This window comes from Ischnura elegans, chromosome 11 (genome assembly GCF_921293095.1).
Source record: "Ischnura elegans chromosome 11, ioIscEleg1.1, whole genome shotgun sequence".
In the NCBI taxonomy this organism is placed as follows: Eukaryota; Metazoa; Arthropoda; class Insecta; order Odonata; family Coenagrionidae; genus Ischnura; species Ischnura elegans.
The window spans coordinates 11,088,264-11,111,786 of NC_060256.1; the positions used below are offsets into that span (position 1 = coordinate 11,088,264).

The window sequence follows — 23,523 nt, forward strand, 5'->3', positions numbered from 1 at the left end:
GATATTTGGTGACGGAAGGGAGAGTTAGTGTTAGTATTACTACTAACACTACCATTAATACTACTACTACAAGTATACAAACTCACTCACTCACTCATACCAAACAACATTCACACACCTACGATACACCCCCATGATAATCTAAAGTGGGTACCCATCATCAAAGAGCGATCCCTAAGGTCAAAATTAATACGGATCTAAGTTCCTGCCCCTAGCTAAGCCGCATAAGTACGAAATAAGTTCTATCTAATTCCATGGTAGATAAGCTACCCATTTCGACGACCTAAGAATCTAATTTCCTACTCTCCTGCCCCCATATTCCCCCAATACTGTAAAAAAAGCAACACATTACAATAAATAAGTTACAATCAAACACACAGCAATAAAAAAGCACACTCAAATAGTCCACTGATGAGAACAACACAAGCCCAGGTCTTCTGCTTCTTCAGTTTCTTCAATCTTCGGCTCTTGACAGACCCTTCGGAGAGCCTCTTCTCCAGGATACACAGCATTATGCAGAGTCACCTGTTGCAATAAAAAACATCACTTTTACTAACGATACGACTAACTACGTTGTAGAGGTTTTCCCCTCTGTATAAAAAAATAATAATGAAACAAGTATATCTAAAGAGAGACAGATTTAGTCAGCAATGGACGAGGAACATCAAATAATGATAAGTTAAACCTGATGAGTTAAAAGAATTTGCAAGTTCCATATGTTATAGCAAATGAAATACTGCATAATGTATTCCATCGACTTCTTTAAAAAGACGCACAGTGATAATCTTACGTTTTTATGAAATGCAGTGCTGGATTGGATTACAAAATATACTAGAGTAGTGGGGTAGAACTGAATAATTGAATTAATGCATGAATTGGGGTAGACCTTTTTACATTAATGCCACACGAAAACATAATACAATATCAACAAACTTTGTACTCAGAAAATTATGACATTTTTAAATATTCTATAATACGAAGGAAGTAAGAATATAAATGAAACTGAGAAGTCAAAAGAGAAATAAGAACAAAAAGCATTACAAAACGTAAATGAATGATTATAATAAATTCAATGAGCCTATTCGGAAACAAAAAAGAAAAAGCTTCTCTCATGATCCATTTTCGAAAAAAAAATCACATCAATGAATATGATTAATGGGATTGTCTCATGACGCGAACTTTTTAATATCAAATGTTTCTAAAAAGTGGCTTACTTTTTCTTTATGTATGAACAGGATAATTTTTTGATTTTCATGTGCATGAGTTGAAAAGAAAATAAATTTAATCCATTCCTACCTGGTGCGTGACTGGTACAATGTCCTTTGAAGTCTTCTCAACCCACAGCAAATCTGTTTCTCCCAAATTTCGGGAATGAGTCACACCTATGAAGAGAAAAATGCTAATATTAACTTAAAGTCAGCGTTGCAAACGCGAAAAGACTGGACGAAGACCTCGTAAAAATCAAATGAATGAGGCAGTTACTTATAATAATATATAATATATGTCCTCATTAACAACAGAATTTATTATAAATGTATTTATCGCAAATAAAGGTATTTATCGCAAAACGGACAAATTTTTGGAGTAAAAACACTTATTAACAGCACTCGCTGTTTATTGTAATGGAATTGTGGTAAAAATATTTTTCTAATACTTTTCCATTGACGTAAACATTTATCTGTAAGTGTAAATGAGACAACAGAATGAAACGAAGTGTTAGCTCGAGAATGAAATTACTTTTAGTGAAAATGTTCTCGATTACTCAATTCATCTTATAAAATTAACCAGCTTTTTAATTTAAAAGTGAGGTCTCCATACACATGAATGTGAATGAAAGTGGAATTTAGTCTTACTGTGACGTGATGGCACCATGAACTTATGTTCTTCAAGAATCGGAGAAGCATGCTGCACGTGCTCTTCGACTGGTGTCTTCTGCTCTTCGTCCCCGGGGATGACTTGAGCCTAGGGAGAGGTAGGATTAGTAGGCACATACAAGAATAAAAAAAACCCTTGCACGAAAAATCCCCAAGATGCATATCGCCTTGCCTTATGTTACGAAAATTATTCGGCTCTAGAAGCCCAAATCAAAGCTAACAAACGCATTATCTTCTTGTCTTGGTCCTCTTCGACCGTCGTCTTCCGTCTTCTGTTCTTAAAATCCAGAGATGACTTTGATATCTTCTTTTATTGGTCCTCTTCCACTGATGTCTTCTGTTCATCAAAACCTGGGGAGAGGTAGGATTAGTAGCACATACACAAATAAAAAACCCTTGCACTCAAAATCCCCAAAGCCTCGCATACACTCCACGACAACATCCAGGGGGTATCTTTGCACTTAAACCAAGTGAAAGTCCCATCCTGTACGCTGCAATGGATTAGCGTGCATACTTAACCTTGGTTCAAAAAGCTAAAATTAACGCACGCATATAATCGCCTAGCCTTACGTTACGCAAATTAATCGGCCCAAACAGCCCAAATCAAAGCTAACACTCGCATTATCTTCTTGTCTTGGTCCTCTTCGGCCGTTGTCTTCTGACTTCTTTTCTTCAAATCCAGCGATGACTTGAATCTGTGGAGAGGTAGGATTAGTATGCACATACAAAAATATACATGACACTCCCAAAACACAATCAAAAAAGCGGAAAAACACAAACAATTGCCACACACACACGCACTCACACACACACACCCCTACCTACGTTTGAGCTCATAATCTAAATAAACCATACTAAAGGTTTACAAGGCCTTTCATTTTAGTATTCAATTGGGGACCATACCTTAAGCGCTTTTTTCATCATTTTCATTACCTTGTTTTTGGCCAATCACCTTTGTGATTTTTTTATTCACGTGATCTGGTACCAGTTATTATAACCTCTCATTAGTGGCAACCATTTAACCATGTGTTTATTTTTTATTCTTGAGTCAATTTTGACTCTTTGCATTTCGTTCATTTGATTGACGTCACCACAGGTGTGTCGCAGATCTTTGTACCTTGATTCATACCATGTGTTATTTTTGAGTTAATGTGAATGTGTGTGTAAAGGAAGGATTCGTTTAAACCCAGGGCATTGCACAATAACATCACTCATCAGCCATAAACTCCTAGCGATGAAGAGTCTATGCAAACCCCCCCACCCATCCTTGAAGATGCATTTCTTCCTTAAATTTTTCTCTTCGGACGACGATTTGAATTTTTTCGTTTGGTGATTCAACTTCTCGTTGCTTCGAAGACACTTTTTCCGTATCCTTTCATTCTGTAAAGAAAAGAGAATTCAATTTAGTTTGTAAGTCCGACTTCACCCAAGAGAACAGGACCGCATTGCATGAAAATCTTACTAGCCTATTGCTTAGAAGATTATTAATAAGTCGTAAGCTAAATGTACGGTATTTAAAAAATGATATTTACCATGTAATTATAGCGAAATGAAAACTTTATGCAATGTAAATTTAGTAATTTAACCAGTAATTGAAATTAGGCCAATATTTAATTAATGGATGAGGTTTCATTTCCTTAGGCGGATTGTAAAGTTTGAGAAACTAATCTACGCACATGAGCTAATTACAGGTCATTCGAAAAATATAAAATTTACTAAACCTTCATGTTCTTTTCATATTCCCATACATTGATCTTCTCTTCTCTGACCAGCTAAATTAACAATTACCAAGCCAAATAATTGCTAACTATTAGAAGAAATATCTAAAAAAAATAGTTATGCTTAATTGATGGTAAATGATTACCATGTTCTAAGCCTAGGTTAACATTCAAAGTTATATTTTATAAATAAGGTAGATATATTACATTCAAGCCATATGAAGGACTGCAAAAGTTATCCAGGGGCAGATATCGATAGTAACCGTAACTTCGTCATGATGAAATGCCACCTTAAATTTTTAAATATAAGAAAGACGTGAAAAAATACATGGCAGGTTGAAAATTTGAAGGAGGTTAAGCATCAACTGGCGTTGAAAGATGCTGTTAATAATAGAATAGTGGAGGATACGACCAATAAACCAGTGGAAGAGAGTTGACTACCATTAGATGCGGCCTGTAGGCAGCAGCTGAGGAAGTTCTTGGTAAAAGAAGATTCGCTATGAAAAAAACCATGGATTACGCAGAAAGTATTAGATCTCATTGAAGAAAGAAGAAAATACAAGGCTGTGAAAGCAGAGGAAGGACAGAATTGTCACAAGAGAATAAGGAACGAAAAATGTCGTAAAGCGCGGAAGGCACGTGGATGAAAAATATTTGTGAAGACGTACAGAACAGTCATGGAAAAGTAGAGGCCACCTATAGGACAGTGAGACACCACTTTAAGGGCGTAAGATGTCATACCCTTAGGGACAAAAATGGGGAATTAATGATAGGAAAAAGGAGAAAGGGAAGAAATGGAATGAATATTTGGAATACTTGTACAAAGGAAGCAGCCTAAGAGCGAATGCTATCGAAAACGAGAGGGAAGTGGATGCCGATGACATGGGAGCCCCAATTTTAAGATCACAATTTGATGGGGCTGTAAAAGACCTCAGGATAAATAAAGCATCTGGCATTTATGATATTCCCGCAGAGCTAATTAAAAATACTGGAGTGAAGACGTTGTACCAGCTGTACAAAAACATTAGCGAAATGTATTCGACAGGTGAGATACCAATGGACTTCGAGAGGAATATTATCATCCCAATTCCTAAGCGGAAAAGAGCAGAGAACTGTGAAGATTTTAGAATCATAAGCCTTACTATACATGCGTCGACTGAAACTATTATCAACTGAAAATAAGCACGAAGAAAACCAAGATCTTAGTATGCAGCAGAAGAGAAGAAGTCAAGACTAACATTAAAATAGGGAAGCAAAAACTGATAGAGGTGGATGAATTCCGTTATTTGGGAAGCAAGATAATTAACGACGGGAGAAACAAGAAAGAAATTATCAGCAGAATAGCCCAGGCGAAGAGAAAATTCCACCTATGGAAAGACCTGCTTTCAGCGGGAACTTAAATACGGAAGTAAAGAAACAATTTATAAGAACCTACATTAGGAGTGTGCTCCTATACGGAAGTGAGGTATGGACAATGACCAAAGCGGAGAAAGCAAGGATAGAGGCCTTCGAAATGTGGTGCTACAGAAGAATGATTAACATCAAATGGATCGACCGAGTTAGTAACAAGGAAGTCCTAAGAAGAGCAGGAGAGAAGAGAAGCCTAATGAAAACCTTAACAAGAAAACGGGGCAACCTTATGGTCCACATCTTTAGATATGATGGTCAGATGAAGACAATCGTCGAGGGACAAGTGGAAGGCAAGAACGGAAAAGGAAGCCCTCGAGCAAAATATATGGAAAAAGTAAAGAAGGATGTGAAAGAGAAGAAATACGTAGGTGTGGAAAGATTAGCTGATAGGAGAACTGAGTGGAGAGCTGCGTCAAAACCAATCCTAGTATTCCCCTCAAAACAGATTCATTCCCATGATACTTCGAAGGCCGTACGTTTCCACGTTATTCCGAGCGAAATGGGGAACACCGGGACAACTTCGTTTAGGGTTTGCGTTGTGGAAGTGGGAGGGGGTATTTGGTCACTAATGACCAGAGACGAATGCAGACCTTCGCATTTGGAATAAATGAGTCAAATGGGCTGCAAATACCGTTCCCGTCGAGGCAAGAAATTGCACGGCCTAATGCAAAAGCCAATGAGCATAGAAAAATTCATGGTGCAAAGCCGTGATGAACAAGAAGAAATGAAAAAATAGAGCCTGTTTCAATTCTGAAATGAATGCAGGTACAAGTGAGGATAAAATCAGGCCCCGCTCACTATGCAGATGCTAACGAATGCCTGAAGATGTCAGGGCAGTCGGCGCGAGCAGCGCCTCTGGCGGCTCGGCACTGATTAAAGCGCGAATTCGAAAATCCACGGGGGAAATCCTTGTACGTACTTAATTTATGTCTTTATTGGCTGAGATTTTCCTCTCGCTATAATGCCGCAACCATGTAGCAGGAGACATTTACGTTCATGTTGTTCACCGGCTGGGAAACGAAGGTAGCCAAGATACCTCTATCATTTAAATAAGACTACCGGCTGACTTTCACTCTTTTTCTCTTACACTCTTTTTCTCGACGTACACTGTCAGGGCCGGCTCAAGGCAAAGTACTTACCACGGAAAACTGCTGTTTTGTCGCCCACCTACTGGGGGTTTTGGCATGAGATATCCCCGAATTACAAGGGGCTTGGTATGGAATAACCCCAATCAAATTCGGTCGCCCGGCCATGTCCACTGTCGAGACTAAGTAAGCAGTTAACTAGAATACCATGCCTTTACATTAAGAATAGCCAAGTTATATTGTAATCATAAACTACATTGCTAAATTAATATGCATAAATAGTATTTAGAGTACACAATATGAGGAAAATCTCAGTAAATGGTATTGTATGCAATGAAACCAATAATATGAAAAGAATCAATTTAAAAAAAGGAAATAGACTACTACTATGGAAGTAGGAGGAGAGGAAGCGCAATCCTCCTCCTCCTTCCTTGTTACTAACATAATTTTACAAAAGATGAAGAATAAGACAGCAATCGTTGTTTAAGAATTTATTTGCTGGATACCTTACATTAATCATGGATTTTTTTGGTTCATCCAATTTTATTGCTTCACTATGTTAGTGTCCACCAATTTGAGAAAGAGAGTGATTTACATTACTACAACATTGTTAATGGCGTTACTCACTGAACATGCGAAAGTCACAGCATCATTTAACGGGCCAACCTAATCAAATTTGGATTTCTTGAAGAAGTCACTATTTCCTATTTTGTCCTTCATCACGATATGAACTGATGGTATTCGCAGACACAAAACTTCAACTTCACAAGTCCGTGGTATAATCGCCAGATACATCTCTTTCAAAGTCCGCTATTCATATTGTAAAAGTTCGGCACAACTCCCAAGGAGCAAGAAAACACTCCGGAGTACAGGCACACGCACACGAAAACAATCAATAATTAAATAGCAGCGCGTGATGGGATCAAAATAACGATACACACTGATACACATGCATCACCGTTTCCAAAACAAACAATGAAATTCATCCGGGTAACGACAATTCGATCCTAATCGGTGACCATCTCTATCGATAGTGTGAACCCCTATCGATTGTGAGAGCCACAATCGATCGTGAGACCTTCTATCGATAGCTGCAAAATAAGTCCGAGCCAGATGTCTCCACCGTCGAAAGAGAGATAGAGAGAGGGCCAAAAGCTATACTATAGGGCCTTATGGGAGTGAGCGAGGCCTGGATAAAATCACCAGTTGGAAGATGGGAAATTTCATGCCCTGTGCTTAATTAAGAGAATCGGAATAAACATGCAACACAGAAAAGTAGGAAGGCATTGTTTCAGATCTCTTCGATCGCCGAGTGTCATTAAGATAAGCGACAGTCAATACTCGAAAATCTCAACAACTACGTTTCCATCTTCGTTGAAAATTAATCCTTTATTAATTGCAAAGAGACTTGATAGTAAATCGACTGCATAATATCATGAAAATATCTCATTTAAAGTTTCCCAACTGATATCCTTGGAATTGAAAAAATAAGATATCGTATCGAAGTTCAATTGGGAAAAGATCAACACACTGATTCCCTGTGGAAGAGGGGCATGGACAATGATAACAGCTGAGATATCAAATGTAATTTTCGAAATGTGGTGCTTCAGATGAATAATGAGGATGAAAAGATGAATCTACCGAGTAGGAAATGCGGAATAAGCCAAAGCAGAGCGCGAGAGAAGAGAATGAAATGCAGATAAGTGGACGGAAAAACCTTATACGTCACATCTTAAGACATGACGTCCTGATGAAGACATTCTTCGAGGAACAAATGAATGTAAATGACGGAAAAGAATTACATCGTGTAAGATATCCGGAAGAGGCGATAGAGAAGAGAGCAGCAGAAGAAAGAAAAGAAGTGTGTGAAATGGAAGAAATAAGTAGGTGCGAAATCGATTACTCGACAGGATTAATTAAACTGAGTGAGAGCTGCGAAAAACCAATGCTAGGATTGTTGACCGGTAATGTTGAGTTAGCATGATTCGTTAACAATGAAACCATATGTAACTAAAAAATTAGTGGATTCAAAACATATTAATGTTAACAGATAGTAATTATTCATTTCTCATCATGTTGTTTAACAAATGACATATTTCTGTTCATACGCCTGAGTATAGTTGTAGTAATCTTAGCCTTATGCGCTGTTTTGTTTTGCCAAAAAAGTGTTTCTACAATAATTCAATTGTTGAACCGGTTTTGAGTGGGGAAACAACTCAACGGCGAACCTTTGCTCAGCATTTGTTTTTAAGGAAGGTTAACAGACTATTTGAGGATGAGAGTCGACAAAACTAAAGGAATCCTAGGCTCAATTTTCAACCAATCATAACGCACGCCCGCAAACAGCAATTAGAAAATGGGACGGTATGATTGGCTGTTTAATTAAGGAAATGATGGCCATCGAGCAATGACTCTTTTGGTCCCTGAAAACCTATCGCTTGACCTATCATTCTAAGGGATGGAAAAAATCAATCTTGTGATTCCGGCTTTCTGGATTCCGAATCTGAAGCTAACCTTGAACACATGGCAATTAGAGAAACTTAAGGAGCTAAGAAAACAACAGACCTTCCAAGAAGTAATATAGAGCAAGATAGGATTAAATGAGACGGAAAAATCAGTGGAGAATAGCTGGACAAATATCAAAAGTGGACTTCAGGAGTCCGCTAGAGAAGTTCTAGGGGGAAGAAAATGTGTTAAGAAAAAGCCATGGATCACGGATGAAGTCCTAGACCTCACTTAAGGACGGAGAAAGCATAAAAATACGAATACTGAGGAAGGACAGACTTGCTACAAGAGAATAAAGAACGAGATTTGCCGCAAAGCGAGGTGAGCCAGAGAAGCGTGGATGAGGAACATATGCGAAGACGTGCAAAATAACCCCGTACAAGGGAAAGTGGAAGCGGCCTATAGAATAGTGAGGAACCATTTTCTGACAGCGTTACCATTGGGTCTTTGCGCGGAAGCCGCGTTCGGGCGACAATAATCGTAACGGTTCTCCCCACCCCCTCCCAAGTCCTTCGTCATCGGCGGCTATCCCTTATAATATCCCTATATATACCTAAGCAATCAGATTTGTTCTTTTACTTTGAATATGTGAAAAAGTTTCCATTCTACGAATTGAGAATTAAGTTATAAGTATCTCGGTAAATATAGAGGGTCAAACATACAAACGCGACTTCAGAGAAAGAAGCGAGGAACAATTTCTGTGACGTGTATGAGACTTCAACGAACATTGTGGCGTTGCAAATTGGAGACATCGCGATCAATGCACCAGTATTTGACGAAAGTAAAGAATCTTGCTCATGAGCTAGAAGACATCGACGCCAAAGATAGTAATTATTGGCTCATATCGACAATTATTGGTGAGGATAATAACCTTTTATGTGTAAGTGACGGGTAAATGGAGGACTTGTAAACAAACTGATCAGACGAAGATTGCACTCAAGTGCTTTAAGTGCCATGTGGAAGTCACAAAGTGTCTGAATTTCCAGAGAAGGATGGCCACAAAGGAAAAGAATTCTTAGGAGTGGGGAGAAGTGACGGAAAGTTGAGGGAGTGGTTACGAGAAATTGGACATGTCTTAACGGTACATACTGAAGGGATAATTCATGGAAAATAGTTTGTAGTCATCATGCATCACCCGAAAATAATATGGCTAATTTTTCATCTCGGGGATAAGATCTTGAAATAGCTGTTGCTATAAATGAAGTTATCAAGGCTGATGGCAGTGATGTCCCCATCAAATTTCCATACAGCCGTGGAATATAGTCAATATCTGATGTCTCATTTGTCCCAGTACTAATTCGCTGTCCGTTATTAATACTGTTCGCGAAGGGTTTTGCATGATTTCAGTGAATGAAGAATGTCTAATATTCCGTGAAAGTGGATGTACCATCACCGGAGATTTGGCAGCTGTGGCCAAAGTCATTGGTGGGATTTATCAGCTGGAGCTTAAAATGCTTGATCATGAGAATCAACTAGTCTGCCTTATCGCTACCAGTATAAGCACACGACACGAAAAGAAGAAAACAAATAATAATGCTGTGGATCTGTAGCATCGGAGACTGGGACGGCTCACGGCAGCAGGGATTTGCTTATGCTGTCACCTTAAAAGGCCCTATGGAGTTAAGTTGCACTCCATGCACTCTTGGAAAGATGAGGAGATCTTCATTTGAAGGAAGATTGAAAAAACACGAAATCGGATATTGTGCATGCCGATTTCTGTGGGCTAATGATAGAAAAGTCATTCGTAGGGGCAGGGTGTTTTGTTGACGATGAATGACAATTCCAGAAGGATACTTCTTTGAGAGTAAAACTAATGTGATGGAGCTGTGTCTAAAAAATGGGATTGCCCATTGAGAATCGGATAGATGGAACTATAAAATTCCTCTTCGAGAGTTCAAATCCTTAGTTAATATACTTTATTCATTCAGTGAAAGAGACATTTCTAACATCAACACAGTAGATACTCGATAAAAAGTTGCCATTGGATATTTTAACTAATTAAATTTTAAAAATAATGAATCTATGTATTTTAGCAAATTAATTTAATTTTTTTCTAAATAGATTAATCCAATGAGAGGAAATCAGCATGAGAAGTGGCAACGGCTGTATCATCGTGCCCTTGCGGCTAAATATTGTCAAATGTACGTTGAGTAAAATTCCTACTATTAGTATCGTCAACACTCAGTAAATAACCAAATAGATTATTAGTTGAAATCGTTTTGATAACCCTAGAGCATTAAAATGCTTGTAATTCCATCGATAATCACAATAACCAAATTTCTAATACTTTGTCAAGAAAAACTGTGGGAAGTGAAGTGGTTAAAATAACTACGCTTTCCTACCAGTGGGTATGCTAACCACAATTAACTGTAAGAACCAGCATAGGCGGATCCAGGGGGGGCACGTGCCCCCCAGACCCTATAAAATATGCTAAATTTTTAATACAGTTCCATAATCATTTCGTTCGTTTTGTATGACGAGGTATCCCTGTGCCCCCCCCCCTGAACAAAATCCTGGATACGGCCTTGCTTGTGCCCCCCCCCCCCCCCAGAAAGAAATCCTGGATCCGCCCCTGAGAACCAGTTGTAGATTAATTGGGATATACACTCTTTATAATAGATATATAACTCTTTCACCCGACTATCTGGCAAAAATACATTTCAAATAATCCGACGGCTATTAACAAATTATGACGTTATAATAACAAATAAAGTTATGACGGAATGGGTGTAATCCATTACTTCATTATTTCAATAACTTTTGAGTGATCATAATAACATACTTCTATTTGGAAATCTCATGGGCTAGCCTTCTGATTTCAATACTAGCAACATAAGCAGAGCATTATACCGGCTCATTCGCCACACCTAAAACCAATACTGAAATAATGGGGAATTATGACAAAGGAATGGCAAACCAGGGGTTCCATAGCAGTGAGGGTGCTTGATCACTTCCGATCGTGATAATAAATGTGGACTGTATATTGTTTATATCAAAGTCGAGCCGGGCCGATGGCATACCACTCACCGCTGCTGTTGTTCCCGTCGGGGGCGCGACATGGCTCCTTCTCCTGGGGTTGCTCATACGCTTGCGAAGTTCACTGGACGACTGCCTATTCACTCCCATTCTCGGAGTGACAAACCAAAAACAAAACCAAAACGAAAACCCGACAATTCGTGGTATCGCCAACAGGTGGCGAGGCTCGACTTTTTCTGGGAAATTCACAACCAAACAGTGCTAGAGGCGCATGTCCACGACTAGTGTAAGTAATCCATTTTGGAATTATATATGCGAGAGATTTGTTGGATCAATGCCTAAACGTTTGCAGAAAGTTGTAGAAATAGCGAGTGACGAATTAAATTTTCAAGACAGAGGGGTCATCCGTTCGGTCATTTCGATAAGAAAAGAATGTACTAACGTTGATGGTCAAGATTTAAAAAATCACATTCGCTAAAAATTAAGTACTTATTCTTTTCCTGTGTCATCTGTATCTTACTTATAGATTTAAAAAATGTATCATTTAAAAAATTAAAAAATATTACTTTAAACTCGAACCTCCACCTCAGCTTCCAGAACTTCCAGACGACCAGAACTTCACCTCAACTACCTCGCACAGTATATGCCTACGCGGCTACGGAGCCACGTATTAGCAATACAAAAACAGTGAGTCAAAATATCAATCTAAAGAGAGGAAAAACTCCGGGTACGCGAAAAGAAAACACTCCGAAGTCCCTAAATGTGCATGGACGTGATTTTCCTCAGCGTATTCCATCCGCTTATCATAATTCGATTGGTATTATGCTCCTAGTATTTGACTCCAGCTTCGGTAGCCCAGTCGCGCCTGCGGCTGTCCTCCTCGGCTCTTGCTGCCGCGAAGGCAAAGGATGCAGGTTGCTTCATATGCATGCAGCTAATGTTAGAGGTCTTTGGGCGGGGCTGGATGACGCAGAGAAGGCAGTCAAATTTCACTCCACAGTCAACTGCCCAAATGGTTACGCAATATAGGAATTGAATTTTAACAAATAAATAAGCGCGCAGGAATTCAATAGCCATACAACATCCTCTGGAACTCGAGATAGGTTTTGCGAAGTTTTAAGATCAGAAAAATTTCCACAGTGCGTGTGTGCAGCATCAAATCGTCCGCAACTGAGACTTGACCCGAGGAACTCCAGTTTCGTTGAAGAACACTTGACCCACTACACCACCAGAACGGTCGTGCCCTAAGGCAGTTTCAATGCCCAATATGCTTCGGATTCGGCCACAGATGTTCCGACGAGAGTAAACTCCATTCTAGAGGAGTCGTGGGCGAAGCATACTTCGGAAAATATGGGGAAGAGTACGTAGCTGCTTCTCTAGCGTGGTCATAATGCGGCGGATATGATTATTTCCACGGTAGAAGGAGCATGTAGCTTTTAAAATTCTAAAAACATTTTTAAAAAAACTTTTAAAAAACTTTTAAAAACATTGACGGTGCTCATTACTCTATAAGCCCACTTTCGATGAAACATAAACAATAAGGACATTAAGATGGCATTCATAAATGGAGCACTCAAAGAAGACATGTATATGATGCAGCCAGAGGGTATGAAAATTACAGGAGAAGAGAAGGTATGCAAGTATAAAAAAAGGCATTTTTATCATCTAAAACAATCGTCTGTTAAACATGGAATGAGGAATTACATTCTGTTCAGCATCAATTAAATTATAAGCAGCGTGACTCTGAACCATGTGTTTGTAAAATCACACGGGGGAGGTGTATTATTTTTGCGATATTTGTTGATATTATTTTTGATCTTGGAAATGATTGCGTTGAAAACGAGATGCTCAAAAGTATAAAAATGTTTGAATTCTAAATATGTTAGAATTGAAAGACGAAAGAGGGTGAACTGATTATTTTTTCTCAAAACTAACTTTTTCTTGAGTCATCTGAATGGTTTATGTTGATGTTTAGGATGCATCTTTTAAAAAGTGAATAGAATTGTTATAATTTCGGATTCGAACCAAAACTTTACCGCAACTAACGCGCACAGTAAAGACCTACTCAGCCACGGAGCCACGTAATGGTAAGAGTACGAATCGTGAGTCCAAATATTAATCTAAATATAGGAAAAACTCGCCACGGAGCCCGAAAGAAAACACTGCGACGTGAGTGTGGACGTCGATTACCTCAGTACAATCCATCCGCTAATCTTAATTCTGATTGGGCTCATGCTCCAGCAGTTAGACTCCGGCTTCGGTAGCTAGGTCGCGTCCACCTCCGTCGGCTCTTGGTATACGAGTCGGCATACGAGTGAGGGATGCCGGTCGCTGCATGTGCCAACCTAAGAATTTTTCACCGACCCGACCCAATTAGTCAAGTAGTACTCGTTTGTGTCTAAATACTTTTGAAAACGATAGTACATTACCCTTTGTGAGAGAAGCTGTAGAATATAAATTGCTCGAAATTTGGTACTGAAAACTGAAGAAATTATCGCTGATATGTTAGCGAAATCTCTGAGCACATTTAAAATTGCAAAATTTCGAAAAAGGTGGAGTTTGAGCTCAAAATGTTATCACATGACCATAGTTTCTTTTTGGGTCGGAAGTGGGTTCTGGATAGGTGGAGATGTTGTATTCTAAATCTGTTATGCGTAGGTAACCAAGAACCCAATTCTACATGCTGACAGCACTGTTTTTTGTGGTTGTGTAAGTTCTCCCGTGAGGCCGATTCAGTCATTCTATTCCCTGACCCACTACAGAGTAGATGTTCTTGAATTGAATTCATTGAATTTTTACGAGGTGATAAAGGCTTCCAATGCAGAGAACTTTGTAATGCTGAGACCCAAAGAGGGTGAACTATTTGAGGATGTTTTCAAAGTTAATAAGTTGATGTTGGTGATGGAGCTCTGAAACTCTCTCCTACACGAAATAACTTTGGCCCAACCCATTAGCCTTTCAACTGCAAAAACCAATCAGTAAGTTTACCTTTACCTTTCAATTGGGAGTAACCATTGTTACCATTCATTCATAATGTTATCATTCATGCTAAATAAAGGGATCTGTGGCTGAAGTTAAGGAGCAACTTTGTTCAGGTTAGTTAAAGAATACGCTAGAGAACATTGCCAGATACAAAAAAGACCTTTCTATATCTCCAGGCTGATAACTTCTCTCTTCACGTAGTTACACCGTATTACTGTGTTATTTTCAGGTATGACAGCGTTATCGCAAATACATAGATCAGGGAAACAAGGAAAACCTCGCGGAAAATTAAAATGTATTCTTGAAGACGACGCATATGGCTAACTATTGATATTTGTTGCAGCTTGTGATTTATTTGTTGTGTTTCAATAGGGTAGTTTCCTTCATCAAAGAAAACGAAAGGCATTGATTGCAATTCATCACCCACCATTAGTGTATTCATAATATAAAAATTATTTGGTTTTAGAAATACCGGTTTAGACGAATGACAAGGGTCAGATTGGCGCCCAGGCGATGCCACTCCACGTGAAGTCACAGGGACCTAGTTTCTATACGAGTAGATAGGAGTTTTGCAACGTCTGATATTACCAATGCATGCATGTAGCACAGAGCTCAAGGAAATGTATCTTAATAATCACCTATTAAAATTGCGTATGGTCGGAAAGTTTCCTTCGTTTGATAGGATATTAATAATCCTTATTTAAGCCAAGCGCTACTTGCTGGCAGCCAGAATCGTAGCAGCGCTCATATCCTCGCACCAAGGTGGCCTCACACGGTGACAGCCGGAACCAGAACGACATCACACGGACTTTTCCCAGCATTCATACTTAGCCGTCGCCTTTTCACGCCCTTGAAATTTTTCACTTTTCATTTAATCGCGAAAAATAGATATCGTCATTTAAAAATCTGAAAGCGTAAAATACGTACTCCAGGAGTAATAATCTTTCGATTTAGGCAATTTCAAAAATAATAGGAAACCACCCATGAATATTCAAGCGAAATTACTCATGATAGGAGGACGCCAACTAATATCCCTTCCATCACGATAGGGAGATGACAGCAGCACTTCTTCATACGTGCAAAGGCGCAAGATGAAGTGAATATTAAAGCGACAGAAAAAGATCAGAAAAAAAAGAAAAAACTCGTGGAAAATTAGAAAAAGTATTGTTGAAAACGATTCATAAGGATAGCGATTGATATTTGTTGCAGCTTGTGATTTCTATGCTAATACAATTGAGTATTCAAGTAAAAAGTTACTCACGATGCGAGGTCGACAACTAATATTCCTTCCATCACGAGAGGGAGATGACAGAGGCTCTTCTTCAAATAAGTAAAGATGAAGTGAATATTAAAGCGACACATTTTTCACTGCAAGCGTCTTCATTTCATCTTTTTAACGACTAAATTACTGCGACGCAGAAGACTACGGGAAACCACCACAATTATTCCCAAAAGACCTTTCCACTATACTCATTACAAACATGATGGTATCATTTTTATTAAAATATTCCGTACATATCCATAAATAGTCCCCCATTGGAATTTCAGGGGGGGACTATGCGAGGGTGCACATCGATCAAGTGCAATTAATTATCCTAAAGATAGGAAAATGATACGAGAGAACTCTTTGAAGTTAGACGGTGCAGCCTCCAACGATGCCTGAGTCACTGCTGGCGTCCCTCAGGGTAGTGTCATGGGCCCACTGCTATTCCTTCTTTATATAAACGGCATTGGTGAAGTAGTAGACAGCAAGCGACGATTATTTGCAGACGACGCTGTAGTTTACACGGAAATCCGTTCAAGCAAAGATAGGGATGAAGTATCGAACGACCTTGATGCTATCCGAGCGTGGTGGGATGCATGACAGTTAGAATTAAATTTGAGAAAAATGCGTAGTAATGAATTTATGAAAAAATAATTTCTGAACTACAAATATATTATATTAATTTTAGTGTATCCTACTATAAATAATATTTAAAAATATACTATAAATAAATTATTTAGAAATTATTATATAATTTCTAATCAAATTTTAAAATGCATAGTAATGAATTTCTGGAAGAAGAATAACTCCCCACAACATAGCTATATCATTCGGGGAACCCAATTAAAGACAGCTGGGAGTCTATCTAGGAGTTAGACTCAATTATGATACATCGCGTAATAAACATATTTAGGAAATAACAGGCCTAGTTAATCGTAAAATGGGTTTTGTTAAAAAAATATTAGAAAAGTGCGACGACAAAGTGAGAGAAATAAGCTACTTATCCCTCGTTAGACCACATTTGGAATACGCTGCCAGTGTTTGGGACCCTCATGAAAAAGGCTTAATAACAGAGTTAGTACGCGTGCAAAGAAGAGCTACCAAGTATGTGAAAGGTCGTTACGATAGTCTTGTTAGTGTAACTGACCTCTAACTCGGATGGGAATCTTTCATATCGTAGATTGAAAAATAGACTAAACCTTTTAGATAACTTCAAGAGCAATGTCTTTCCTAACGAAGTTAGCCATATCTTACGGACGCCAACGTACTACGGAAGATAAGATCATATAAATAAAATAAGAGAGATAAGACTGTAGAACAGACAGATTGACAATGTCTTTTGTCACGATCAATAATAGATTATAGTCATTGTTAGAACTCATAAATAGATTAGATGACATGTAGTGTACCCTACTAACTTAAGTAAAACTTAATGCACGTTTCCTAATTTTATAACTATTTCTAACAGCATATGGTAATATGTTAGTGTGCGTGACGTTTTTTGGACCGCGTGGTGTGCTTCTGGGAGTCCAATTGCATGTTGGTGATTGATCATCCCCTGCCAAACACCCTAGAGGTGGCTCGCAAAGTGTTGTGTAGAAGTAAAAGTTGCAGAAGGCCCGAAAAACTGAAGGTGGAAATTCGAATAACGATCCTAGACGCTTAGGGATGAGCGAAATAAAACGGTCAGATGTGGGAGATGTATAGAATGGAAACAACCAAATAATACACACAAGATTGCAAAACGGTAGTGATGAAATATGCATAGTGCTAAGTAAGAGAGCAGATTAAAAGCTACCCACAGTTCACTGAAAAGATTGGTAATGGTCAATATATAAGCCAAAACCAAGAACTACTGCAGCTCCGAAGGTTTGTCAGCCTACACAAAATTGCCAGAGGATGCAGAGGAGAAATTCAATCAAGAATTCTCATAAAAAATCAATCAGGTAAGAGGTGAAGTAAGTTTCATCATTCTAGGTGAAAGTAATTCTATCATAAGCGAAGATCATGACGAGAGAAGAGCCAGGAATCAGTAATGACGTATGCAAAATTGAAGATGACACAAAGCTCAAGCTTGAAGTTGCGAACACAACATTAAATAATCACAGTCAAAGGATTTTCACAAGGTAAATGCTAGTAGACATGAGATAATTCTTAGCTGATTAAATTATAGCAAAAGAAAAGATTTAGCAACTAGAAAAAGGACGGCAAAAGCTACTTAAGAGGATGACCGACTCTAGCGGCTTTAACCTAATAGAGATGTATTGCCACCTAAAATAATATGAGAAAATCAAGCATAAAGCGGGAAATTCATTTACCATGTACCAAATTTCAATAAATTCGGTATCAAGTGTAATTTTAGGAAGCAGAGGAGAACAAAAAAGGAAGGAATGTGGCCGAGAAATAGGAGGAAGAGAGTCTGAAAAACTTTTGCAGTGTGCTAAAGGCAGTAGTTGAAGTTCCTCGCAGAAAGATAACCATCAAAATGAATCACGCAAAAAGTCATGTATTACGTCGAGGACACTGCGATAATACGAAAACTGCGTAATTCCAAATGAGAATAAGAAACAAAGTTGTTGTAAAGCCAGAGAGGCCAAAGAAACGTGGGTGAGGAACAAATTCAAAAAAGCACAAAAGCATAATGTGTATAGAGTAGAAGCTACCTCGAGGATTGTGAGCAACCACTTCAAATAATGGCGTAAGATGTAATACCGCCAGTGACGAAAACGGAGAACAGAAAAATAATACAAAGTGAAGAGATGGAGTGAATATCTAGAAGAATTGTGCACATCAGGGTTACTTACAAGTACCAATCAAAATGGATATCGCGTGATAATTTGACGTAATAAATGCGTATATTGGAATTCAATGCTTAGAACCCTGACAGAAGTTGGGGTGCTTAACAATGAGAGGTGAATCATCTGTAATTCGTTTTAGAGGCCAAGTAGGGGTGATAAAATTAGGACTCAGCTGTGAAGAGTCAAGCATTAGGAACTAGCATATGAGAGTCTTCATAGCATGAAAATCATCTAGCAAAAACTGTCAGAGGCTTACGGAAAATTAAAAAGTTCCTAGTAAAGATGGGTAGGAAAATAAACAATGACAGGAAGTCAGGATCAGCATAAAACTAGAGAAACAAACTGGTGCAAGAGGTCGACCAGTTGAAATATTTGTGAAGCAGAATAACCAGAGATGAAAGAAGAAATGAATACCTAATAGCAAAATATCCCAGGCGAAGAGAACTTTTCAGACAAGTAAAATGATCGGCTGACTTAAAGAAGCAGGATATTTGAACATAAAGTAAGGAAAAAATGCATCAGAACCTACGATTTGAGTATGCTTCTCCATGGCAGTGATTCATGGACAATGACAGAAAATGAGAAACTGATGGTAATTCGGACATATGAAAATTATATGGATCGTCCGATTGAGAAATGCGGAATTCCTCGGATTAGTGGGGGAAGAATAGAAACCAAGCAAAAACTTAGAAGAAGAAATTATTCTAAGCTGACATATGCAGAAGCATTTATCTTGGTGGCCTGATGAAGGTAATCCTCGGTGGAGAAGTGGATGACAATAGGAAGGCCTCGGATATCGTAAATACGGATCCAGAAATGAAATAAAGGATGTGAATGAGTAATTGAGCGATTTCATTTGTCTCCACGTGACACCATTAAATATTAAAATGTAATCACTAAAAATTAACGCGAGCTGAGTAACCTAGAAAAAATTTTCCATCCTCCTAACTGCCTTCATAGTCACAAAGGATCATACATATTAACAGCTGGGTATTCGTAGCATAAAACACTATTAGAAAATAAAAAACTCTGAAATATCGTTTACTTAAAAAAATGATCATAGAAGTTATTTTATGCAAACTGTAGACTAATTGGTTTAGACGTAGTAACATAGAAAAAGAGAGAAACAGATGACATATGTATGGGAATATTTAAAGATCTATCAAATAATTTTCATTATGAGAATGATATTGACTCACCATGTTTCTTCAGTCTTCTTCTTCCTTGGAACCTCATCGCAATTCCCCATTTGACCCCACGCATTTCACGGAATTCATCCGCTATCCCTATATATTATTCATGCACCTGGAAAGAAAATTCGCATTAAAGACTGGCAATATTCACGCACTAGAAGTTTACAGTTAAGTAACGTGGCACATAATTACAACAAATTGTCTTACTAACGACCTCAAAGGTTAAATGTGTGGAAAAAGAAAATTCAAAACGAAGTGCTTTAAATCCAATTAATATCGCCAATATTCTCTTACTTTTGCTCATCATTAAAAGTAGATGACCAATAATTGTAGAGCAGTTTCGGAGAGGCAGTTCAACACCTAAACTTAATTAGCTGACAGCTAATTCCAAGGCTTGAATATCAAGGATTTTTCAAAATTCCTCTCAGAACCTGTGGAATAACTCACTATTCAAGTGCCAACAAGAGAAAATCATAGAAAAGCGAATAAAGGATGATATCTGGCAACTGAAGCAATCACGGATAGATGCTTCATTTCGAAATTTCAGGTTCTCTTGTAATATTAAACGAAGCAGTGTGGCCAGCATGAAATACACTGTTCTAAGTCTACTGTTAATAACTCATATTTATAGTCACAGTGATAAAATTCACAAGCTTGACGTTAAAAAAGTAACTAGGCTACCGGAGTACTAGAAGTAAGCTATCGGATTCCCGTAAGGATCATAACTCCTGTAATGACACCGTTACCTTGGATTTTCTAAGAAACACGATGAAGGTAAAGATAAAACTATTCACAGGTTACTTATTCATTTCAAATGTCGGCACTCCATAACGTAATGCAGTTTTCGTAAGTTACAGACATTCCACTAGGAAGCGAACACACACGAACTTAAAGGGGGATCAAACAAGTTAAGTTATTGAGTATCTGTCACATAAAAACGCTTTGGCAAAAAATCAAGCATGGCATTTCGTCCATTGCCGCAACACTTTTCACCGAAGGAATTATTTCCATTCGAAATTTAAAGGGTTGGAAGTACGATTTAAATCAGAGATGATGTTTCTCTATCACTCGCGTTCCTTAAAAAAATTACTCTGAAACTTATTTTGACTTCGAGTCTATTTCCTCACATGACATAAAATGTTGGAACGTGAATACGGACGGCGTAATAAAAATCGTTCATCCAAAATAATAGCCACAAAAGATCACAATTACTTAATAAGGTTGAATAATACAGCATTTACGAATTATACCTTAACTTCAGAGAATTTGAAGTCCATTGAAAATAATATAAAGAAATTCTCACTTAAGGAATAGTTTAGGTACTCACCTCTTAAACCCATGAAAGCTCGCCGCGAAGTGAAGTCCAAGATCTGAGGGAGGGGGGCTTCTGGTACACCGTCAGCCGCGTGACGTATGCAATTGACGTCACGCTGATTTTGAACTGATTTCTTTTTAAGGCAAAGAAAAACCTATAAAATGCTAAATATCGTAGATGTAAGACTATTTCAAATTAATCCTGTAAAATACCTTAATAAATGCGTCGATATTCTATGTTATAAATAAATAAATATATCGCGCGATAAACCAATAAAAAGCTCAACCAATAGGATTTGTGAACAAGTTAGCACAAAAAAACCGCGGAATTTCTTGAAAAGCCAATGGTCGCAACACACGTGATCAAGGTTCCAGAATATTCTAATATTCTACGAAGGTCAGTGGGTGGGTTTGCAGAACACGTAATCGCTTTACGAAAAACAATACATTAGACTTTCAACGATCTTCATTCAACTGTCGCCTCTAATCCAGCACACCCCCTCCCCCCCACTCAACGAAGAAAGCGCAACAAACCCCAGTTCGTCACCAACCGTCCATGGAGCAGAATCATGTTTTTGCGAGTTTTAAATTTATAAAATTAATTTTCCAGACCAGTTCAGCCGTTTCTTCGTTCGTTGAAGTCACCATTTATTTCCGAGGAAATGAGAATGGAGAGCGGGGACAAACAAGAAATGCAGAACTATTGATTGAGGTAAGTGAGAACAAGTATTTTATAATATTAGTGAAAAGAGGTTGTAATTTTAGCCTAATCACGATAATACTTGAGTAGCGGCATGTCACTTTTATGGCTCATGTAAAATAATTGCATACGAAAGTGAGTGGCAGAGATAAGCAGTGTACTGATATTGCGGAGTTCATGTACGTTGAGAACATTTCTACAGGCCGTTTCACAAGGGACACGGAATTACGCAGGTTCGAACTGTTTTTATTTCTAAAATGGAGTGGAACTGCGCGAATGCATGAACGAAATTAGAACAGGGTCTATTTAGCCGTCTCGCATCCACGCATTCTCGCATGTGTTCTAGCAATTCACCGCTTTACACGACGTAATTTTGATTACGCCTCCGCACGTACGTCAGACTGCGCAATTCCGGGTACCGTGTAAAACTGCCTTACTCCCACTATGCGATATTCACAGAAACGAGAAGAATATTTGTGTTCCCATTAATGATTAAAAAACTCCCCTTCACAATTCACTCCATTGTCATTGATGTATGAAATGTATCGTCGATTAAAATACAAAGAACTTAAAATTGAACGAAAGCCACATTGAAAATTAGTAAGCTTCAATTCAATTCAGCATCGCATTCATCTCTAAGAGATATAACTGACCAATTCTCTTTCAAATCTACGTATTTCGGTGGTAAACATTCTACGAAACAGGAAATATTCTATCGATTTCCCAGATGCGAATGTGTAAGTATTCGATATTCTCATAATTGCTTCTTAAAATTCAATCGCAGATGAAATTTCAAATGAAATCCACTCATTATTTGTTGTTTTTTTTATCAGTGAAATCTATGCAGCGCCAAAAGAGAAATCGTAATAGCAATCACTGTCTCCAATCTCCCCAAGAAGTTATGCAATTAAATTCAGTCAAGAATGTTCTTCCCCTATGCCACAGATTTCGCTAAAGCTTTCTACACCTTGCTGCATCTGTTCATTTATGATGCCGTTAGTTAGTACCTTGCACTCAAAATGGAGTCATTAAGTCCGAATAATTATGCCATAATTCCCTCTATGTCTCAAATGTCGATGAAATTAGTAACCCTTGAATGAATTAAAATGTTTCATACCGTAAGAAAAAGCAGTCTGCAAAAAAATCAGTAAATGTCAGCTTCAGCGTTGTCCAAGTTCATACCACGGTCACAACTAATAAAGTGATTTTCAATAACTTACAGCTAACTTAACGAGTCCGTGGATTTTAATTAACGCATTTTGAATGAGAATTTCAATGAATGTTTCACCAGTAATTAAGACCGAGCCTGTGATGTTTGCTTATCAATATGGCGCAATTCAATAACAAAATAGGTCGTAGTCCACTAAAATTTAAGAGAGAGCCTTCGCCCGCCTCTAAACCTTTAAATATGAGGGACACTGACAAAACTTTCAATGAAAACTTGGGAAATATTCTGACGAAAATTAGTATGAGTTTAAGAAATACACTAGAAAAGTGTTCTCTGGTTTTACTTCAGCTAGCAAACGGTTTAAAAAATTTCAATTGCCATGGACCACGTGAAGAAGAAAAATATAGTGGGGGGATTAGCTTTGATGAACACAAGAAAGAAATAAATGCGGCCGAAATTTTGAGTCAGCATAAATGGCTTGCGTTGCGTCGAATAATTATACGGGATGCAAAGCATCAATTGAAGATATACCCTGA

General features: G+C 38.2%; 1 long non-coding RNA gene across 1 annotated transcript in view; it reads right to left on the bottom strand.

Annotated features, from left to right (window-relative positions):
- Nucleotides 1–457: 457 nt before the first annotated feature.
- The window catches only part of LOC124168465, a 72,062-nt gene continuing 48,996 nt past the window's right edge, over nucleotides 458–23,523 (bottom strand). Inside the window, exons 2-3 of the long non-coding RNA XR_006866942.1 lie at nucleotides 1,297–1,382; nucleotides 458–525 (exon numbers count right to left, since the gene is read on the bottom strand). This is a non-coding gene — a long non-coding RNA (uncharacterized LOC124168465). The remainder of the gene's footprint in view (nucleotides 526–1,296; nucleotides 1,383–23,523) is intronic.